Source organism: Canis lupus, chromosome 11, assembly GCF_011100685.1.
Source record: "Canis lupus familiaris isolate Mischka breed German Shepherd chromosome 11, alternate assembly UU_Cfam_GSD_1.0, whole genome shotgun sequence".
Taxonomy (NCBI): Eukaryota; Metazoa; Chordata; class Mammalia; order Carnivora; family Canidae; genus Canis; species Canis lupus.
Window position 1 is genome coordinate 30,412,821 of NC_049232.1, and position 17,881 is coordinate 30,430,701.

General features: G+C 37.4%; 1 protein-coding gene across 13 annotated transcripts in view; it reads right to left on the bottom strand.

Moving 5' to 3' along the window:
• Window positions 1–17,881, bottom strand: part of PTPRD (protein tyrosine phosphatase receptor type D) — a 2,163,408-nt gene that overhangs the window by 1,227,250 nt on the left and 918,277 nt on the right. The window lies entirely within an intron of this gene.

The following is a 17,881-nucleotide window of genomic DNA, read 5'->3' on the forward strand; positions in this document are numbered from 1 at the left end:
GTAACTTGAATTTGTTTTATTTTTACATCATATTTCTGTTAAAGGCTCCTAAAATCTCCTAGCCATCAAGTGTCTCAAAATACAGACTCTAAATGGAAAGTATCTGGGGACACAGAATAATTTAGTGTGCCTTATGTATAGGATAAAGGACAAAAGGACTGATGTTTCTCAAAACAGACCATTAGGTTGGCTGTATTCAATTCTGATTCTATATATTTAAGACTCATTGAATTCATAGTTCAGGGTACTTGCTGCCAAGACAAATAGGTTTGTTTTCTGCTTTCTGTATTTTCTCACATGAAGACACACTCACCGAGAAATCAAGTAGCAATTTAAGAACTAGATACACTGTGTGGGAAACGTCATGTTGGATATATAGTCTAGATGAGCCCTTGATTAATATATAGAAGATTCACCTTTTTTCTTTCACTTCTCATTATTTGGAATCACATATCGGACAAACCAAACAATACTACCTCTCAAAGGGAAAAGTGTACGAAAGTGCTTGTCAACCAAAACTCCTAGTAATTTATCACAGAATTTTCAATGTGCTGTTTTCCATGAACCTCATGCAAGTTCAATGAGTATTATTGAAGTCCACTGTCATGTAAAGTTTAGATCTTGCAAGGATCCTAGGAAAAAAGTTCATACCCTCTACTCTGAATATTGGTAAAATACATGTATATTGCTCAAATAACAAGGATACAGTGAAGCAATTTTTAAGGCTTATCCTACCACAGTATTATTTTACATACTTAGTAAAGAGATAAACTCTGTTCAGGCATCTCAAGACAGGGGTTTTTATTACTTCCAGAAGTTGAAGTAATTATTTAATAGCTACTATAGTTTGTAAAACATTTTAAAGTTCAGGTTGCACGTCATTAGCATAGAGCCTCATTCCTGCAGATTTCATGCCTCAGAAACAGGCAACATATACTTCGTTTGAAGGAAATTCACATAGAGATATCTAATTCACTACCCTGTGGAGTAAGGAAGATAAGCTGAGGCATCTGGTCAACACACTCAATGGGGATGGGGAGACCTTGCTATCTCTATAAAGGGGGTAGAGATTTATAAATCTTATTATTTCCATATATATTGCCTTTCACAATTTACCAGCTTATTTTCACATAATTCATTTAATATAATAGTTATATAAAAAGTAAGACATTACTTTTTTTCTATTTTTATTGTTATAACTTCTCTGTACACTTATCACCTTAATAAAACCTAAATATTACCTTGAGATGACATTTTTAGTTTCTCAAAACCTTCACTATATTTCATGCTCTATGGAAGCATAGGGTATGCATAAAGTGCCTTTTTTAGTTATAGTGTCCATACATGTATTGTATCTATACACATACACAAATAATACTGTAAAGTTCAGTACATGATAGCCACTCATTGAGGGCTGAAACAATGAATCACTGAGTGAATAAAGGAACACCTCACATTGTCTCATTTCTCTTTAGCCCTTTTGATTATCCATTCAACTAATTTATTACTAAGTACCTAGCACTGTGCCACCCTGTAGGATATTAACAATACAGTAATCAATTAAAGGTTATTCCACAGTGTGGTCCAATGATCTACCTGCTGCCATAGGGATGCTTGTTAAAAACTCAAATTCCTGGGCCCAATCCCAGACTTACTGAATTAGAATCTCATGGATACTGAAGTCAGAAAAGCATTGCACAATAAGTTGACAATCTTGTGAAAACAGGTCGATGGATTTTTAAAAAATCATATTCAAAAAACATCCTTTCTTTTAATCATTCTACAATATTTTCTCTATGCAATTTCTCTTAGTTATAGATTGGGTAAAACTAAAATTCAGGACAAATGGAAAACTAAGAACAACATGTAAATTAAAGTTCTAAGCCCAGGTAAATGGTGAACTAGTTTAGTGGGTCTAGGACTTCATTAAAAAAAAAAAAAAAAAAAAAAAGTCTTTCTGGGAACCCATCCTAGTGAAAAGCATTAACCATTAGAGAAAATCAGACAGGAATCAACAAATGACCTGGAGTCCTAAATCAAGGAACAGTTTTTATCCTCATTTAACCATGGTTATGTAGAATATGAAAATACATATTCCCAGTAGTGGAAAAACCAAGTCCTAGTCAATTAAATTATAGATTGCCACTGGCTTACATTTATGCTTAAAAATTATATATTATTTTCCTTTCCCATTTCTATTACTTGATATTCTCGCAACTCCTGTTTTTTTAAATATTATAACTGTTTTGTAACACAGAGTTCAGTTTACAAAGACCTAATCCAGAGGTAAAGAGCCCAGTTTCCTTGCTCTATCACCTCTGTCTCAGTGAGACTGAGTCAGTGCTACACTTGGGGCCTTCCTGCAGTCTCAGCCCTCAGAACTCTGATCATGTTTTAGGGTCAGTAGCTACAGGTAAACTGGATGGATTGGGCGGGGAAGGGGGAGTAGGGATTTTAAAGCTGGGAGGAGTGGATATTTATCCCAGCTCTGTTGGTAATCAGCAGTGTGGCCTTATTTACTTATTCTTTGCTTTTCTCTAAAATTTAGTCATGTAGTATTAAAGAATCATTGCAAGGAAGAAAGATAAATACTTGCCTATTTCCTGGTGATTAATAGAGCCAAGATATAACCGCTATTGTTAAATGACTATTAAATCCAGAGTGGTGATGTTTAGGCCTAGAAAAGTAAATCAAATTATTTGAAGTCACCCAGCTAATAGAGTGCAGTGTGTCTTGACTTGCATTTATGCAATTCTTGTCAGTATAATTTCCATTCTCAAACATTTCCTAAGTTTGTAGATGAGTTACAGTGGGGTTATAAACAGGACAGGGGTAACTGCCGAGAATATGGAAGTGGACAGGGAAGAAGGAGCACATGCTGTAGTTAATAGATCTCAGGCAGAACAAGAACAAGAGGCACCTGCTGGCCAGTGTCCAAGGTTCTGTTGAAATGTGAACGCACAGGACTATCTGAAGCCTGACGGAGCCTGTCAGACTGGCCAGAAGTAGGCGGTGGCACTGCAGCAGGAGTGGCTGTCAGACCTTCAGCCAATTTTTTACCTTAGCAGCTCTGGCTCCCTGGTAGTCTCCATTACAGCATTACCCTCTGAATTAGTAGAGAGATTTTCTGACCAAATACTCTTTTAAAAGAAAACCTGTTTTTGAATCAGGAGAAATGTTAAAACAGTTAGAGTTCAAAGTCTGAGGTAGTCAGCATTTTGCATGACCACAGGAAATGTCTTAGTTTTGTATGCAGGGCATGGGCCACAGGAACTAAGAGAGGCTAAGAACTCACAAGGCCATCTGGGGAAGTTTCTTCAAAGGCAATGGCAGAGTAGGTTCTATTTGAAGAAAGATCAGAGCAAAGAACAGTTAATTGTAGTTAGAACAGAGTCAATTATATCATGTTGCTGGCTTGATTAGAGAGCCAGGACTGTGATGGACAGTGATGAAGAGATTTTTCTCTAAAGCAGGGGTCAAGAACCTTTTTTCTGTAAAGGGCTAGACAATAAATATTTTCAGTTTTGAATATTTTCAGTTTGACAAAACATAAGGTTTTGTCACAAGTACTCAGTTTGTCACTGTAGCACAAAAGCAGCCATAAATGACTGGCAAATGAATCAGTAAGGCTATGGTCCAATAGGATTTTGTTTGCTAAATGTGCAGAAAGCTAGATTAGGTCGACCAGCTATAGTTTATCCATCCACCTCTGCTCTGGAATAAAAACGTTTAAAATGAAAAAGAAACATTTGTGTTGTTTCTGGTGCCCCTATCCCACAGCCAGTGGGGAGACCTGAATTTTTCTTGAACCAAAACCTCTTCCATATAACACAGAAAATACCTTCATAGGTTATGAAGGTACAGTGCAGGTAAGATGCTGATAGCAGTGGCCACATTCATAAAGAAGCTTGAAAAGCAGACTAAAACCTAAGGCTTCATCTGATTTTATACCCTGCTGTATCTCAGCACCTAGCATAGTACTTAACAACTGTGATAGGATTTCATAAATTTCTAATAAAGGAATCCATTCACATACATGCAAATTCATACTTAAAACAACTAGGAAAGAATTTATCTTAAATGGCTTCAAATATGAAACCTGTATTTGCAATTATAGCTGGATTATTTAATTAAAAAGTAAAAAAAATCCAAACAAAAAAACTGAATTAAGAGAGGAAGGAAGGAAGGAAGGAAGGAAGGAAGGAAGGAAGGAAGGAAGAAGGAAGGGAGGGAGGGAGAAAGGAAGGAAAAAAGATTTTTTTTTTTAAAGTTTCACATAGAGTTATATGCATTTAAAACTCATTGACGAGGACAACCCTCTCAGGTCCCCTCCTGAGCAGTACATGGGGGCTTCTCCCTCATTAATTTCCCAGATTAATGGCTATAACTGGAGCCAACTGTTGTTAGTCTACCTCAGGACAGAGACTTTAAGGAATATTTCCAAGCAGCCGCCAGAATTCCATTTGTTTTGGGTAAATTCCTTGTCTTCTCCAGCCTGACATGGGCTGCATATTTCCACTTTGGTGGAAAAATATGGCATCTACTCATCTGTCTGAGTTGACAAGTTTTAGAACTGGGAATGATTCTATCTAGGCTTGCTGAAGGTCAAGCAAGCTTGAGTTAAAATGGTAGTTAATATTGTCTGTATCAAATGTTTCATGGGTAATTGTTAAGAAAGTTTTATTTGGATGACAAATGGGATTACATCTAGGTCTTTTCCAAATAGGCTTCATGCCTGAGAGCCCCATACTTCTCTCTTAAGTAGAGATATTAACTCTCATATTGATAGCCCTTCGGGAGACTAGCAGTAGCCTCCCCTTAATAGAGGCTGATACTAATCCCTACCTCTGGGACTCAGGCTGAAGTGGGTCAGGCTGTAACAGCAGTGTCTGTTCCTATTCACCTTAAGGACCCCACAACTTTCCCTTGTTGGAAAGGATTTTGGGCATAGCAAGACACTGTCACTCATGGATCCCCAGACATGGAGAAACAACACATTCCCTCTATTGGTTGATCAAGGGCACTCAGAGTGGGTACCCATCTATTAGTGTGAGATCCAGAGTAAGAAAAAGCTTTTAAAAATCTCAAGAAGGCCTTGCTCAGTGCCCCAGCTTTAAGTCTTCCCACAGTGAGGGCTTACAACTTGTATGTGACAGAAAAGGAATGGCCTTGGGTATCCGAACCCACGCCTGGGACCAGCTCAATAGCAAATGAGATATTTAAGCAAAGATAGGGATCTGGTGGCTTGTGGCTGGCTGGCATGCCCTAGGGACAGTGGCAGTTGTCTGTTCCCTTGATTCCTGAAGCTATCAAACTACCTCTGAAACCGGAAAAAAATTACTCTGGGACAGGAAACACAAAGAATAACCCATTCTCCCATCAGCAAATCCTCAGAGGCATACAACACATAGGAAGTTACCCTGGGGAAGATTGGCAAATGAACTTCACGCATTCCTAAAATGGATGGGTACAGGTACCTCCTGGTTTGGGTAGATACCTTCATGCGCTGAGTTGAAGCCTTCCCCTGTAAAACTGAAAAAGGCTCAGAAGTAATAAAGACACTACTAGTAAATTAAACTATCCCTTGGTTTGGACTCCCCCAGTCCCTTCAGAGTGATAATGGCTCCTCCTTCAAGTCTCAAGTAACAGAGGGAGTATCCAAGGCTTTGGGAATTAATTATCGCTTACCCTGGGCCTGGAGACCTCAATCCTCAGGAAAAGTAGAAAGGACTAATGAAGTTATTAAAAGACACCTCAAAAGACTAGCACAAGAGACAAGTCAAAATAGAGTGCCTCTATTCCTTATTGCCTTACAAATTAGGAACACCCCATGAAAAGGGGGTTGAGTCCCTTTCAGATCTTATATGGGAGACCCTTCCTTGTAAATGACCTACTGCTAGACAAGGAAGTCTTTAATCTGATAAATCATGTTATTCTTTTTGAAAGGTTTCAACATGCTTTTCAGGAGCTTCCCAACTGCCAGCCCCAAATAACCAACCTGTCCCATTTAACCCCAGGGGACTAAGTGCTTCCTAAACTCTTTCTTCTTTATCCACTTCTCTAGAGGCCCCCCTCTGGGAAGGCCTGATACAGTATTTTAGCCACTTTAACAGCAGTCAAGATACCTGAATTTGAAGTCTGGATCCACCATTCCAGAGTTAAACCCTGGTACCCAATAAGGACTAACAACAAGGAAATGAAATACCTCTGTGAACCCAGAGAGGACTCTGGACTAGTCTTGAAGGGATAAAAAGACACAGATAAGTCTTCATAAATGTTCTTTTAACCTACTTTAACCTATTTTAACCTATTTCATAAATGTTATTTTAACCTAGTAAGGAAGAGAGGACTCTGGACTAGTCTTGAAGGGATAAAAAGACACAGATAAGTCTTCATAAATGTTATTTTAACCTACTTTGTATCTTCCATAAGAAAGGTCATTAAACTCCAAAAGGTGGAGCCTCACATGGAAGTCCAGCCAGACTTCTACAGGGGACCCTTTGATAGGCTGGAATGAGAGGAACCCTGAGTGCCACCCCATCCAATGCCCCGGGCCAGCAGGAATTAGCTTTGATGGGTTCGCCCTTTTTCTCTAACCGCAGTTAGGCTTACCTCTTGAGAGGGGGAACGATGAAGGATAGTTGGAAGTAAGGCAAGCAGGGACAAGGGGGCTAAGGCCTTAAGAGAAAGCCATCCTTAAAAGATTTTCCACTCACTCTGGAAAGAACCCTCCACCCTTTTCCACATGATAGATAGATGCCAAAAGCTTGACTGAATGACACAGGGAGAGTTCATCACATTAAAAAGCCCTCCAACAAGCCCAAGCAACTCTCTAGACTTAGAAACTTTGATGGCAACCCTCTCAGGTCCCCTCTTTCCTCGGGAGCTTTGTACTATTACTTTGCTACCGCTCGATAAACCTTGCTTTGCTGGCCCACTCCAAAATAAATAAAATAAAACTCATTAATGAGAACCAAGTTTTTATAATTCTTAAGTACTCTCCATTTGATATTTCATTTAAAACTGAATCAAGCTCTGTGAGGTGGGGAACCCAATTTCTATTGTAACAGATTTTGAGGAGTAAAATGAAAAGACTTGTTCAAAATTAATTATCTAGTAAGTGCTCATATGGACAAATTCAGACACTCTGACTATAGATCCATTTTGTCTCTCCATGAAATTAGAACTATATTGATGTTGGGCAGAAAAAGATGGAGGAATCAGTGAGAGAACCAAGTTGAATGACAAGGTTGTCAACATCAAGTAATAATTTAATATTAATTTTAGGATAATTTGAGAATGCAGTAAGACAGACTCAGAACTTTCCAGAATTCAAGGAGAATTCAATTCTCTTTAGAGAAGCAATGCCAAAACTTGTAGACTTTTAGTCAATTCTTCTGCCTGATTTGTTTGTATTCAATGTATTTGCTATTTATGTTAATAATTTATCATTTGCTACTGGTATGAGAAAGCTAGAGATAAATGAAATCAATTTAAATAAATTTGACAGGGCTTTCCTCTAGTTTTGCAACACTAGAATTTCACAGCTTATTCAGCTCTTCTCAGTAAGATGGGGCTAGAAGATGAGGTACTTACTAATAAAATGAAAGACAAATCTATTTTTACAAATAAGACTTCAATTGCTCTGTATAGTTAAATAACTTAAGCCCTTCTGTTTCCTTCAATAGAAACTACTGGGGACAGCAGGAGAAGGAGAGTTTTTGAAGACAGGTTGCAGAGGGAATGGGTGAACTGGAGAGGGAAATAATCACAGATTACCTTTTATTTATTCAAAAAACAAAGAAGACACCATTCATAAGATATAATAGAAGCAATCAAATCCTAGAAGATTATATTACCCAACAAGGTAAGAATACAGGCTGCCAGTTGACAGAGGTAGGTAGAGAAGAGAGGAAAATGCCTTTGGGGTGAAAATGAGTTGCTTTCACTACCAAATGCAGTCTTAGAGGAAGGGTGCTTTGGAGAGAATCACTCAAAACAGTTCATGGGGGCTTACAGGGCAATAGCATTCCATTTCTCAGCAAATGTCTGATCAGGGATCTTGTCTTCTCATGCAGCGAACAACAGGGCAAATGGAACCAGTGAGATCTGACCACGTGAGTGATGTGCAGGAAGAGGGCAGTGAAGGCTACTGCCTGACGTTAGTTTCTAGCTCTTGAGAAGTAAGGAAGATTGCTTGCATGTGTGCTCCTAGATCTGAGAGTTGTTCTAGGAGGTGACTGGGATTTGGGGCTGCAGTCTTTCTGGGAGACAAGGGCATCAGGGGAGATGCATCACCAGAAGGTCAGCCAGACATGGTAGCCTGCTCTCTTTCAGGACTCAAATTCTGAAGAGAACAGAGTTAAGGTGAGTTCCTCTTCTTGGGGACAGGTTGGGTGTTGGCACTCATTTTTATCTAGGTCATAGACAACTTGCTGGGCACTCATTTTATAGTGAAGAAGAATTCATCCTTCCCAGTTACCTAAGAAGATAACTTGCTCTTTTCCTGATCTTTCTTCTTCTTCTGACATAGAAGACAATAGACCAATGGTGTCTGAGATACAGCCCAAGCTCCACATCCCTACATCTTCTTCTTCCAGTCACTGAAGCTAGAGTGCCAGCTTCCAGTGAGGAAAGGGAAAGAGAGAGAATGTGAATGCACCCTGAAATTTTAAAATGCACTGAGAGTAGGTTCAAATACTTGAATAAAAAACTTTTATTAACCCAAAGTGGCTAAAAATTTATGAAATCTGAGCAAAATATGTCATTAAAAGAGCTGTGGAAAATGAGGGAATCAGTCTGTAAAACCTGAGAGGAAGATAATGTCTGGAAACAAAGCACTTCACTGTCTTACTCCAAATAGTAGAGGCTTTTCAATAAACTGAGTTTACATTAGTCACATGTTGCATTTTATTATGCTTATTTGCATACATGTCTAATATCTCCAATAAGACTGTAAACTTTGTAAGCTCAGGAATTAGGCTTTTTACAGTTTTCCCTTATAAAGCCTAAAATATACTTGTATATACAAAGTGATCGATAAATATTTCTTGATTAGAAAAAGAAATTAAATATGATTAGAAAATAAATTATGAAAGAGTAAAATGCAATAGATGAAATAGATGCAGAGTATAGAAATCCTTTTCATTTTCTATGTCTTTAACGAAAGGGGCAGCTGACTATAAAGAAGTATATATGATTTTGCCATCATTTTGAAGCAATAAAAGCCTATTACAGGATTTTAAGAATAGAGAATTTGTAATCACATGAACAAGGGGTTAATCTCCAGTACCACTACTTCTTAGCTATGTGGTCTTATATAAGTTGCCTTCTTTGTTTAAAATAATAATAATAATAATAAAAGAATAAAATCTAGTTACACTATAGTCTTTAATCATTCTCCCAATAATAAAATTCTACAAATCCAAGAAAATTAATATGCAGCAAGATGAAGCTGAAGGAATAAGCACAGTCCTAGCCCATAGAACCTATACAACAATTCCACTTGGCATGTGCCTAACACATGTAGAAAAATGACAAGAGTTATTCTTTCAAATGTTAACTTTGGCTCATTTGGGTTAAAAACAAGATGGAACAGTTTTCCTTGGCTCACTGAGTTTTCTGTAGTATTCCTTATTTTAAATAATAGGCTTTTTCTTCTTTTTTTTTTTTTTTTTCCTAAACACAGTCAGTAAGATTCAGCAGGTTTCAGGCTTGTGTTATGGAATTAAATGCAGACCAAGTATAATCAGCCTCCTCCCTAGCCCAGTGCAAACACAAGCAATGCCAGGTAACACAGGCAAAGGGGCAAATTGTCATCTGTGTATTCTGGGTGCATCTTCTATCTGTTGATGACACTAAACACAGCAAAGCATAAAAACAATCATCTAAAATTAGCAGGGAGCATCATCCTACAATAGAAAACCAATCAGAGCCTCATTTACACCACAAAAGCAAACAGCCAGACTCAGCCATTCACTGGGCAGTTAAAACAAACTTTTAATTATTGGAAAACATAAGTAATTGGGTAAGATAAATCATTGCACCTCAGTAACAGTATAATACTGACACTAATCCTCTGCAAGACGTTCATCAAAATAGTATAAAAAATAAGTTGATAATGAAAATAGGGTTTAACAGTGAAATCATTCCACTACAGAATATATTAAGAACAAAGTAAGATGGCAAAAAGGATTTAATAAAATGTTGGCTTGTCTTATTTTTCTTATTAATAGAGCTCTCCAACCTCTATGCAGGATATAAACCCTGACCTCAAGGATGTCACCAAAGGGGCTCAAAAGAATGCCTGATAAACTATGCCAAAAATGAAATGGTCATACAGGCATACATACAATTAAAGATTATATGTGTAAGGATATAAATGTGCCTCTATAGGAGACCAGAAGTCTGTATAAGGCTTTCCAGAAGGTGTGATTTTGAGGCAGGAACTGATGAATGAGAAGGAATTGTTAGGTTTAAAGGATGGGAAAGATTTCATAGAAGGGGGAAGCAGAGCCAAGAAACAGAGTGAAACATGACAAGCTGACGAGCTGAGAAGGACAGGAGGAGGAATGGAAATTGGAGAGATATGTTATAGTCAGTGGGTAAGAGAAGTCAACATCACATTTGCTGAGGTTTCTGACCTTTATTCTGTAGACCCTAAGGTGTTACCAAAGTTCTCATCAAAATGTAGTTGCATGGGAGGAAAATTTCCCTTCCACACTCCTAGCTTCTATGGCTGGACCTAAGAATTAAACTGACCTAAAACAGATTAACAGGAGAAAAAGGTATACATTTTATTCAGGATTTTTATGTACACATGGGAGTTTTCAAAAAGAAAATGATGACCCAAAGAAGCTGTTAAGCCAAAAAGGTTATATTCTTTTTTAAACAAAGAATGATGAATTGTCATAATATGATAAGACAATGGGGCTTGGGCTAGGGGCAGCTAAATGTGGGACAGATGAGAAATATATGGGGGGAACTAATGGAAGATAAGTGTTATTTTAGCAGGGTTATTTGTACAAGTCCATCTGGTGTCTCTTCCTAGTCTTTGGTGATAAGAATGTTCTCCTGGTAGAGGGAGAACATCTTTATCATGGGAAATTCTGTGAATCTTCTTTTCATTAAAAAGGGAAAGGTCGTGGAGACCTTCCTTTATTTGCAATTTCTCAAGTGCCCTCAGCTCAAAATAATCAATATGCCAAAGCAGCTGTTTTGGGGTAGCATATTCTGAACCCCTCATAATTCAAGTACTCCCAAGTATGCAGTTTCAAAATAACACATATATTAGTTCCTTCCATTGCCATTGCATATAGGATGTAGATGTTTCAAATATTTTAAGGTTTAAGGTAGATATTACTTATTTATGGCTATCAAAAGTAGGTAGTACTTGACTCTTTCTTTTAAAAAAAAATTATTTGAGAGGGAGAGAACAAGCGAGCAGTTTGGGGGGATGCAGAGGGGGAGAGAGAATCCTGAAGCAGACTCCCCATGGAGCACAGAGCCAGACTCAGAGCTCGATCCCAGGTGATCCTGACCTGAGCTGAAATCGAGAGTAAGCAGCTTAGCCAACTGAGCCACTTGACTCTTTCTTAATGAGAGATTTCATCCCTGCTCCCTGACTCTTTCTTAATGAGAGATTTCATCCCTGCTCCCTGAGAGGTTGATTGTGATCTCATAATCCATGCATTAAAAATAATGATAAAAATTAAAAACACAACCTGAAGATTGTGGGTTATCTCATGTATAGTGAAAGAGTAAGGCTTTCAAAACATGAGGAAATCTCTTACACAGACATATTTTTAGGTAAGACTATCTGCTTGAAATTTAGGAAGTTCCTTTCCCCTAAGAATCTTTTCAAAATAATTTTTGCTTAATAAATCTTTTCCAGTGAAATTATTAGCATAAATAGACTTTATGTACATGCATTTGCCACCCAAACAACCAGGTCTACAAATAGTACTGAGTCAAAATTGAAAGACTATATGGTTAACTTTTCTCTTTACCTGTCTCTGAAGAAAACATGTTATCTAAATATGAACCTTTATGAGGGACAATCTAATTACATCAAAATCATTTTTTATTTTATTTTTACTTATTTTAAGATTGCTAGGTATTACCAGCTAGTAATGTGTTCACCTTGATAAAAACAGCTTTAATTACATAGCAGTAATGTCTAAATCATAAAAATAGGATGATGCTCCCTATGAAATTATCATGAGTCAAAACTCTGTTTGCATATAGATGATGCATCAGAAACCCAGGCTAATCATACTGAAATTTCTGTGGGTGTTACAGTACTTTAATATACCTAATATGATGTCTGATAAATACTAGCTAATCAATAAATGTTATTTTCTTAATTTTCTTGATATTGTTAATATAATTTATTATTTAACTAAAACGAATTTCTTCTACTTTTACATATCAGAGGTTCCATATTCTTGATATTGCCCATTTCCTTTAACTTTGTATGCATGTACACATGCACATGTGTATGCTATAATGTGAAATTAGTTTCCTATAAACTCTACTAATGTAGAGATTTTTCCCCCCAGTTTTGTTCATTGCTGTATCCTCAGCGCCTAGAGTCTTGATGATTATGTACTTGCTCAATAAATACATGTTGAACAACTGAAACAAGGGCCCCAGGCACAAAAGTTGCTTGTTAGTTTTAGAGTTCAAAACTGCTTACAAATGAAACCTCCTAGAATATTACATTTAAGTGTTTGAAGAGATAAGAAAAAAAAATGAGAACAAAGCTGTCTAGAATTCAGTATGGCTCCAGCATGGAAGAAAGACACTACTATTTCATTTTTAAATGTTCCCAAACTCATTAAGCACAGTCATCCTTGTTTTGATGTCTCAATATATCTTTGATCTTCTTACAAGAAATGAGATAGGGAAGAGGGGGTCATTAATTTCAGTTATAGAAATATCTATGCAACTCTAGGGCTTAAACAATAAGATGTGAACAATGGCAATAAAAGATATTGTGATCATAATAATAACCTCAAATGAGGGCATGTGTGTGTTTTTCTGTGAGGCCTATTTGATCAAATTGTTAAATACTTAAATTCACACAATCACATGTACCATAGGAGGAAAGAAGGAAGTGTTTGATCACATCTTCGTCAGGTAAAATTCATGTTTCATTATACAACAACCAAACTATGAATACATAATAAAGTAATATCTTTCACAGCAGTAGTTTCTATCTGGTCAAAAGATGTAATCAAAAAAGCAGTCAATTCCAAAAGCTCAAAGATCAAGGTATCGTGAACGAGTATAAAGTGTATAACTTCCCACTGTGTTAATGGGAACTGCAAGTACCAGTTTCCACAAAGTGGGGCTTACATGTTACTTTTAAGTTAAGTACTTGTGCTATTTGGAATGTTAGCTACCTTGTGGGATGACTAGTTAGAGAGGTAAGATTGTATAAAGCTGTAGGATAAAAAGAGGAGATTTAAAATGAAATGAGGAAATGTTAAACACAGATGAATGGATGGATTAGACATTGCTTGATGTTACTAGTAGATTGAGTGAATGACATTTTGTGTCCCAACAGGAGAACACATTCTTACTACCATTTTTAAAAAGATGGATTAGACCAACTAAATAGTGTCCATCTATTTTTGGGCTCAGAATTACATCCATAGTCATGTAAACTGAAATACATTGTTGTTGTTTCTTTTGAAGATATAATAAGATCACAAACAGAATATAAGTGAAAAAATTCCTTATGATATATTTGAGGGGGTTATGCTTTCAGATTATATGGAGGGTTATTATTTGCAATGTATGTGCCTTTTAGCAATTTAGTAAGGGAGATTTTGTCCAATGATGAAATACTACTTTTTGTTTGTTTTTTGGCCACTAGGAAGCTATTTTTTTCTTTATTTTTTCTTTTTATTTTTTGGCTAAGGGTGCCTCAGGGAGCCCATTCTGCCCACACTGAATACTCCCATACTTAATGATAAGGTCTTATGCTTTCCATGAAAACAGCTCCTGTCTGGGCACTTAATGATTTCATTTGGACCAAGAGGCATTATTCACCCAAATTCATTGAACTCTGGGGACTCTGATGAGTTACTTGGTTATGTTTTCACAGTGAAGGGCAGACATTTTTTAGGCTTTGGAGCCACTGACAGATTTAAGGATCATTAATGCAGCCTCTCTGTAACCTGTTATCCTTGTTGGCACATCTTTTCTGCTACTCTGTTATACTTCTTGCTGTACAATCTCAACATGAACCACTTCTCTTGACCAAGCCTGGAAACCCAAAAGCCATTGTTGGTCACCTACATTTCCTTGCTCCCTGAAACACTCCCTCAAACTATACCTGATTCATCAAGTCTTGTCAAGTTCTCCCTCTAACTAGACAACAGTCCACTTTTCTACATTCTCACTGCCAATACTCAAAGAAAATATCATCACCCCCAAATTCTCATTTTTATCCCTTTGTTCATTTTGGCTCTCATTTACAGCAGAAGTAGTAATATTCCTATGATTCTCCATTGTTCTATGACTCTTCATTGTCCAGCCTTGGAACACTTTTCACACACTTTTCTTTCTGCTCAAAACTTTTCCCTCTCTGCTCTTTACTCATTCAAATGTTACTCATTTTCTTGCTCTCTGATTAAGCTTCCTCAGGAAAATCTTTCTAGATATCACACTTCCCTAGTAGAGGATTTCAAATATAGTATAGGACTTCACATTCATAATTTTTTGTTTCTGAAATTTATTAATGTCTGTGGCAGACATTTTGGTTCACTCTCAACATCCACATAATCCAGATACAGTTTAAGCCAGTCATAATAAACCCTTCCCTCTTCCCCAGTGATGGATGCAAGGACTTTTATGTATCCTCAATATGGCCAATGAGATGTAAGAAAAAAATTGATGGAGGACTTCTGGGACTCTTGTCTTCACTTATGTGACGAAAATGAAAATAAAGACAGTCTTCTTTTTCTTCTAGTTATTTTGTATTTGGATCTAGTCTCTGAAACTGCAGTAAACAGTTTATAATCAGTTTGAGGATGAAGCCAACACTAATGCTGGCAGAGTAAAGAGAAAGTATCTGGGTATTTACTGATGTCAGTGAGCCATTTACATATTTAACCCCGATTTCTTTCCTACATGTACACTAACAGTTTTGAGTTAATAATTTTCTAATTATTAAACCACTTTGGTTTGGGGTCTGCAGGCAAAAACAGCTAAACAATGAAATATCTGGGCCAGCCCAGGTGGCTCAGGGGTTTAGTGCCGCCTTCAGCCCAGGGTGTGATCCTGGAGACCCGGGATCAAGTCCCATGTTGGGCTCCCTGCATCGAGCCTGCTTCTCCCTCTCTCTCTCTCTCTCTCTCTCTGTGGGTGTCTCTCATGAATAAACAAATTACAAAAAAATGGAATATTTTGTCTGAGTCTTAAACTATAAGCTCTGTTCTAGCAGAGCCCAGGAGTTATCATGTTAATACTAGTATCTAGCTCAGTGCCTGGTGCATAGTTTGCACTCACCAAATATTTCTTGAATAAATGGATAGATGAATTCTAGCAATTTTCTGAAATAACTCCTGAGATACTGTTTTGCCCCAACCCCTCCCGCCCCCAACCTTCTTCTAGTTTCTGGCTACTCTTACTATCCATGCAGTCAGTTATTTCTGTTTCTCAAAGCATAGTTTCACTCTCGTCATTTCCCTATAAATAGGTTATATTTACCTCTGTACCTCTGAAATATGACAGTTAGTACAGGGTAAAGTTCTTTTGCTATTGCTTGGTCAGATAGAGAATAATAATTTCCCTCCATCTACAAAGATCAATGGTTCATAAGTAAAATTGCGTGTGAGAATGTATGAGAATTGCTGTGAAGCTTTTTAAAAATACATATCCCTTATGCAGCATCCTCCCAAAGCCTGAGGTGGTAGATCTGGTGCAGCTTATCCCCAGGCATATTTACTTTTTAAGTGTTCTACGGAGTAATTCTGCTATGCCTCTAGGGATTAGAGTCATTGATCTGTATACTAAACTTCTAATACCTTAAATTTGCATAAAACTTAAGTGATCCTGTTGCATTAACTAGTGATTCTAAATATATTGTATGCTGAAGAAAGAACATGGTTGTTGCTTCAAGAATTGACAGGTTGCAGAGAAAAGAGACATAGCTTTTTTTTATGGAGAGCACAAGGAATCAATTATGGATTAATGAGAGAAACCTCTAAGTAGGTAAATCTTGTTTGACTAAAGGACGGGATATTTTCATCATTTTCACTATTCTCGGTAACTTTCATTTCTTCTTAGAGACCGGTCTCAACTTTCAACTCTCAGCCCATATGGTAGGAGTAGGGATGATCAAACCTGATCCAAAGGCAGATATATGTGGTTTTCCAGATAAATGAGAACACCCCATTCCTTTCACCAGAATGATGGGCTTAGTGACAGGCATGTGATCTAAATATAGCCAGTGAAGTACAATGTGGACTTTACCACGAATGCTCACACAGTGGCTACCGGTGTTTCCCACAGCTTTTGAAACTGAGCCAATGTGAGATCCCAAGGCATGCAGCTATTTCATGAATTTGGGGGAGAAAACCTCTCTGTAAGCAATGAAGTGGAACTGAGAAACCATGAGAGAGGAACAAGAGTCCAATGACATTGTTTTTGATCTCTATATTCTACAGTGCCTGAAGCCTTTGCGCTTTTCATTTGGTCGGGACAATAAATCACCATTTCACTTAAGACACTTTAGATCAGGTTTTCTGTTACTTGGAGGAGAGTCATAACTGCTTATAACTGATACAATGAGGAAGAGCTTTTCAATTATTAAACATCCACACAGAGGGTAAATCCATAGGAAATTTCAAGTCCCTAACCATTAAAAGATTCATATTCTGACACTAGGCAATTACTCAAAAGGGATGATTTAAAATGGACCAAACGTCAGAATGGTGATTGGTCTTGATGACATTTATGGGGCTGGAAGCCGAGGGGTGATCCTTGGCAGCAATAAGTCAAAAAGGAGAAAGAAGAGAATGTTAAGGTGTTGTCCTTTGGCCCTGACCCATCTGTCTGATTCTGCTATTGCTGTGAGGATGTTGTAAATAATGGATACTTAAGGCAAGCACATTATTTGCCAGGCATTGCTGGCACTAAGTGATTTGATTTAACTGATCTGATCTGAGTCAACTTAAGACCAAATCCAACTGGATCACTGCCAAAATTGCTCTATGTACCTAACAGGTTGTGATGTTTCACAGAGATCATGCTGGATCAGCAGAAATTATTAATGATTTTGGCAGCCAACAAGTTCTGTGAGGTATTAATGAAAACTACATCTTTAAACAGCTTGGTGAAATGGTGAAAAAATGCAATGGGGCAGAAGGGAATTGCAAAGGGCTCCCTGAAAGGTTCTGTTGATGTTACTGAGCAAATATAGCTCCTTGAGTTGTTTTTGTTTCATCAAAATCATGATACTCTTGAGTGTTGGCAAGGAAATATCAGGTAATGAGAATGCAGTGAACATGCCTTTCATCAGCTGAAAATCTTTAATTGTAATTGCAGCATGTAATGGTGTAATTAGTTGTCTAAGTGACAGGATAGGCTCAAATCTTTCCTGGTGTTTTGCAAAAAAAGACCATTACGTTTCCATAAACCTTTCTTCAAATGAGATGATGGACAGGCAAAGATGGGGAAGGGGTTCACATTTAACCCTATGAACTGAGCAGTCTCACAATTAGAAATGAGAAGAGAGTTTATGAAAGTAAAGAGAATAGATTATATAACTACTCAGATAACCATGGGTTCTTAAAAAAAAAAAAACAGAGGTTAAATAACAAGCACCATGTTTTAAACGTCTCTCACATGCTCGCTCTTTCTCTCTCTT